Source organism: Anthonomus grandis, chromosome 6 (genome assembly GCF_022605725.1).
Source record: "Anthonomus grandis grandis chromosome 6, icAntGran1.3, whole genome shotgun sequence".
In the NCBI taxonomy this organism is placed as follows: Eukaryota; Metazoa; Arthropoda; class Insecta; order Coleoptera; family Curculionidae; genus Anthonomus; species Anthonomus grandis.
Genome location: NC_065551.1, coordinates 29,822,455 through 29,829,163, shown reverse-complemented (window position 1 = coordinate 29,829,163; position 6,709 = coordinate 29,822,455).

Here is a 6,709-nt window from a genome sequence, read left to right as displayed (position 1 = left end):
TTTTTTGCATTACTTTCTTTACAAAATATTTTACACACTAAATCTTATTCTTAACTATGTTGTAAGAAACTTAAGCCCCTTTAGCACAAATAGTTGAGGATACATAAAACCAAACTTTGAAGCCTTCTAAAAGTTTTTCGATAAATGTTCATAAAAGAACATTTCTTTCAAAAACCTTCTTGCAATTTTGTCAACCAAAACTCGAGATCCAATAAACTTAAAACTTTGAAACATATATTGCAACTTCAAGATTCTCCTTTATTAGCCAACATAAATATACATACATATAGTCTGTAAAAAGAATGGTTGGTATGAGTTTACGTGGTTGTGAAATTAGGATTTATATTATTCGGGTATTAATTAAGTTCAGGGCCAAAGCAGCTTATGACTTAAACTAGTTCTATTAGTCTTATTATTTACCTCTAAAAAAAAATAACTCAACTTAAAGACTTAACCTCAGCAAGTACTAGACAGAAGATAAAACCTTATGACTGAATTATTACATATTATCCTACAAACTGACAAACGCAAGAAAAGTGGTGAAAATGCATGAGCGCAACTTTAAGAATCATGAAAAAAGTGCTCGCTTTTTAGGTCATGAGAATTGTTTTTTTTTTTTTAAACAAGAAAGAAAGGTTCAATAAGAATCAGGAAACTGAGATAATTATAAGGCACATTCTGGGTATAACTCTTTTACTTCCAAAGACCTTGTCTGCCTTATAGGCTGATACGAGACATAAGGGTAATTTTTCTTCTATTACTATCGGAAATACCTATTATACCATATCCTGCGGATTCGTTCATCCTTCAATATTTTCGATCTATCTAGTCTAGATAATTTATCTAGTCTAATCTAGACCTTTTTATTTAGTAGAATGAGTAAACAATGCAACCTCTTTTACTAATTTATCGAGCAGAAAATCCTTATAGTAATATAAAAATACATTATGTGGCGAGATTTAAATTTGATCTTATTTTCAGTTTTAAATAGTCCAGGTATCTGCTATTCAATCGCCTACATATATAATTACATCAAAAATACTTTATGCCTAACAAATCGAAAGGCCACTCTCTTTTCCAAAATATAAGTGAAATATTGAAAAGAAAAGTGCATATCACGTTAGTTGACCAAAGAGGTAACATACATCTGATCATCAATTTGATGATCACCTTTTAGAAAGAAATAAAGATATGACACATCTGGCGTTCGTGAGGATCAATGCAGCAAGTCTTGTAATCAAAGGAGTGTTGGAAAGTTGTATGTATGAATGTAGTATCTACTATCCAAAGATTTAAATATAAGTGTGAAAATGAAAAATAAACTTGCTTGTGCATAACCTCTGGAAACGTTAATTTACAAAAGAAGTGATAAATCTAGAGATAGTAAAAGTTACTGTCTTAATCTCGCCTGTTATGTTACGTCATTGATTGGCAAACGCCTTTTACCGGCAACCGAATAATGCAAAATTTGTGTCTGATGCATATGTTAATTTTGTTTTTTTTTTAATTAATGGTCAAAGGAAACTTTATACTCACTATAGACGTGTTGGGTGATGCATCTAAGAAAAGTGATAATCTTCTTCAAAGATTATGCATCTGGTGATCGTGGAGGTTATTAAATACATTTTTTTTCAAACACGTAGAATTTTAGGGGTGTTAGGAAGGAATTTATGTATGTTACAACGAATTTTATATATGGCCAAACTGATATGTATTACATACGTTTCAATATACTAATGTAATAATGGAAAAAATAATCCTAAGTTCTCCTATCCTCTGCTATTTCCTATCCAAATGAACTTCCGTATTTTAAAAAAAATTGTTGATATGATGATACCCACTTAGGAGAAACGCGCGTATTTTTACCGTTACCCTTTACTTATCTACTTGTGATACCTTGACTTGGAGTTTTCTTTATTGTAACTATTAAACTTAACAATAGACTACTTACACATTAAAAAACCTATAGGTGTGTCAATGTCAATATTGACTGCAGTTGCTTAATTTGTTCTTAATTAGATAATTCACCATTACGCAAATTCTTGAAATGTCTAAAATAAGATTTAGTGCTCATCAAATCCAAACAAGTATGTTTTGCATATTACTTTACTAATATGCAAATTTATGTTTCTTAGTAAAACCTCCAGAATCCCACGCATAATGACTTTTGCAAGCAGTTGTGATTCTTTCTATTCATGCAGGTATACATAGACACGTATCAAATAAAAATGTTAAGGACACACTTCGTACTATTATTTAAAATATATCACTTCCACGTTTAAATCATGGTTATAAACCTGATTAACATTATCAGGAAGTTCTTAATAAATCATTTAGTGGTCGTTCTATTGATTTAGAGTAACGGACAATATGGCAAAAATAAGCAAGAAAAATTATACTGAATTAAATAAGGGGCGTTGGAAATTCGTTTTTTTGTGCATTTTAGTCACAAATTAATAGTCAGTTGGCTTTTAATCAGTCTATTTACATTTAATAAGTGTATCACATCATTTGTACAGTGAAGCAACTGGTGAGATGAGACTTAATTGAGGCTTTATAATTCCAAAGGGCTTGAACATTGTTCAAAATTTTAATTATTTAATTTCTACTAGTCACTAATTTAGAAGTTATAGTGAGAATACTATCAGTACGATTTCAAAATCAAATTAAAAACAGAGTGGACTATACTAAATTAGAAATTGAGAATTACTGTTCAGAGAGATAAATGATAAATGAAATGGGTCAGCTACAGTTAAACCGATGTCTCCTATGCAGAGGGTCTGCGGACTATTGGAAATTTTTCCCTTTTTAGGGATTTAAAAGAATGCAAGTTTTGCCTAATTACGCATTGTTAAACCAATACACAACAACGTTGAGCTTATTATGTTATAACCCTATAGCCTAGGGCAAAATAAACTTGCTTGACATTCGGCAGTGTTCATTACAGGTCAATGATGTGCACATAAGGAAATTACTCAAGGTAAAAGAAAGTGTATCTCGGTTTAGTTTCAGTAAGTGCAATAAATATAGACGATTTAGTACAAGCGACGTATTTTTAAAATAAATTATATGCCGAAATTTTACGAGGTGTAATGATTTATGTGGATTAGTTGACTTACGAAATTTACATGTTTAAAAAATTTATTTATAATATTTGTTTTGCAGATTTTTAAATTTTCTAAATATCGCTGTTCCATTTGCATATCTGATGTAAACCGCCTAATCGAATATTTATATTATCACATGCCTAAAGAGTAACATAAAAGACTAACAATAACAAACATATAGGTTATTGCCAAATAAATGGCAAAAATATGCTAAGCTCCGCGAAAAAAACACATCAAAATCCGCCAAAAAGAAGAATACGAAATGGGCTTAAATTAAAATATTCCTAAAGGAAACGTTTTCAAGGTCGAACCGCATTTTAATCACGCTGCTGAGCTTCTAATGCTAAAAACCTTATTCTGTTTAGATCTCGATGAAAATTGTGTCATGCATCTTAATTTGGGTAAATTATTTGTAAGGCGATGAACAAAGAACGTTTTATTTTATTGTTTGGATGTAATTGCTTGACATGTTGTGCGATTAAAATATTAACGTACATTTATATTCCAAGGATATTAGATTCAAAAAGTTTATAAAGGATTGGTAAATGTAGACCAAGAATTGGTACTATTTCTGAGGTAAACGTGATGTATGGTCAGTAAAATACAAATAAAAAAATCATCCACATATCCTTACTTTAATTTTCGCTGCTAAAATGTTCTGAGGAACAGCCTGGTTAACTTACTTGTTTTAATTTTGTCTCACTAACTTTATTATTTTTTATTCCTCTCAACATTCTAGTTGGAAGGACCGGATTTAGCATCTATACAAGGCTATGTCAAAAAATTGATTGCCTAATTATTTCATGAATATATAAAAACTTTCATCGAATTCAAGCATTTATTGAAAGGGTGACATTCATTTCATCAACTTCCAAAATTATTACTTTATATACTTGATTATCTAACGGTACATTATTTAATTAATTGGGTTAGGTCAAAGCAAGTACAGTTAAACTAAAGAAGCAAATTATGTTATGAATACATTTGTATCTCAACTCATGGTCAGAAAGGTCTAAATATAGAAACTGAATGATCTAAATTTCAAATTTTCAAGATTATCAAGTGGTAACGCTTAAGAAAATGCAATTGTCCGTCAAAGCTGATAAAAGGTGGTCTACTTAATACAATTTTAAAATATTAAACTATTAATGATTTCATCTTAATGGTAAAAATACTTGTGTTCGGAAATTTTTTGTGAAAATATTTTATTTCGCTATTAGCTACCAGAACAGGACGGAAGGAAATCAAAATTAAAGGCAAAAAGATCCATTCTTTGTAAAACCGATGATATACATCACACACATAATAATATCGTTAATATAAATATTCCTAATGCTTTATAATAAAAGCTTCGATGTTTTTCTCAAACTGCAACAAGTATGAACTAATCCAGTTAAGAGCTATACCTATAAAATTATGTTTACGCTTCCACAACCATACTTCAATGACACAGTCAAACGCCTTTGTCTAATCATAAAAATCAGGTCAGAAGATAAGTCTTTAAGTCTTCAAGAAACGAAAATGTAGCGTATGTAATATTTCTATTCGATTTGGACTTAAATTAAGTTTCTGATGGATTGAGGATCTGAAAGATGCTAACCCAAAATTAAAAATGTTTAAAGCGGATAAAATGTATTTTTTAAGATTATTAATAAAGTATATAAAGAACTTCTATTGTAGATCGAACCGTCACTGAACAGATAAGAAAGTCGTTTTCTTGCCAAATTTCTTACCTAAATTAAATATATACATAATTATTGCTTAGCAGATCAGTTAAGTGATGAAGCCAGTTTACCTCTTGAGGGTAAAATAAGGATAATTCTGGATCAATCATTTGCTAACTCAAAAGTTGCACTTAACACCTCATTGTTTGAAAATATGTGGTAATGCCCCGAATGTTGTAAAGAAAACTTGTAAGACTTTGTTTAAGCATGTTAAGCAAGTTTGCATTCGGTACAGGTCGCAAAGTTTTTTTGTATTTTATGCAATTTAACAAATCGGTTAGGATTCACATAATAAAGATCTGAATAATTGTTTTGTTAACGTCAGCCCGAGGCAAGTCTTTTTTTCGATCGTCAAAAGGGTAAAAAACTGCGCGATTATCATGCTCTATTAAAGGTTTAACGATATTTTCGGGGAAATAACCTACTGAAGATGTGTCCATTTAGTGGGTCCTACAACCTTTATCTAAACATTTCCAAATTATTTTTCCAAGCATAACGTCGATTTTTTGCCTCATTGTTTGTTGTTTATAGGGTATAAGGACGAAATGTATTGTTTAAAAATTCATAAATCTATGTTCACTTTATTGATTAATTATTTATTTGTCATATACCTGGGAATATCTCATTAATGGCTAACAAGGTTCCCTTTAACAGTTATTTATTTTTACCTTTTTATCCCACTATAGTGAGCAATAAGCTGAACCTATACAAAAGCTCGAACAAACTCTAAGGGTTTCAAAGCAAATGCTTACTTCCTCCCGATGGTGGTTTGTGAGAAATATTGTCTACGTCAACTATTAAAAGTTTCCTGATAGATGATCGATTCCCCAACCTGTATTCTAAGAACATGCCATATCCATGAAGAGTGAATTTTATAAGAGGTATTCCTTTGAAAATGCAGGAAAAATAGGCCACGGAAGGAGATTTTTGGGCAAATTGATATTTAGATCTGAGAACACCTCGGCTCCTATATACAATACTGTCCATCTAAAGCTGATTTTACCTTAGAGGGCACCAAAGAAAATATGGAGAAAGTGGAGTAGCACAAGTGCGATGCAAAACACCGACAGGGGTTCTGGTTTCGGGTACCTGAAGATTAACAAGGAAAACATCCCAAAAAATGACAATTTTTTAAAATAGGTAAATTTCTTTACTTAATATTATGGACTCCATTGTGCACTCCAAAGCAGCCTTCATTATCTTTTTAGGTAAATTAGATTCTTAAGTATTAAATTAGATGGGAGCATTCTCCTGCAGTCCAGTTATAACTTAGAGTCTGGATGCAAAAGTGAGAGATCCCATACGAAAAAGCCATAGGTCATGGTAGAATGAAATAGAGACTGACTGTTTCCAAGTATGTGTCTGGTAGAAAAAAAACAGTGATTTCTTGGTGAGCCTATCCCACTAAAAGTGAAGCCGTGCTGCCATCCGCAAAAAGGGTCCAGTTTTCCTCCCTATACAATGGAAGGTCAATAATCAAAATTATCTTGTATATATATAGCCTCACCTAGAGTATATCCTCTTCTTTATTTTTTGACTTTGCTTTGCCGTGTAATAATGATTTTGTTGGCGATGGCATCTATTCTAGAGATATAGAACAGGTAAGTGCTACCTAGTGGCAGAGGATTGCATTAACACAGATCAATTGTTTCTATTCAAATTTATAAACTATTACTATAGTACTTCACTTAATCGTTCAAATTGCATGAGTGACTTCCAGGACGTCACATACAATTTCCCTCTATGTCAAATAGTCTTGCCACTATGACCTCTAAAACTCAAAAAAATGGCTCAATGTTTAACTGTTTATATTTCCGGAACAGTTAAATCCAAGTATGTTATGTGTCCATTAGATTTCATGAAAAATTAAAAAATGCA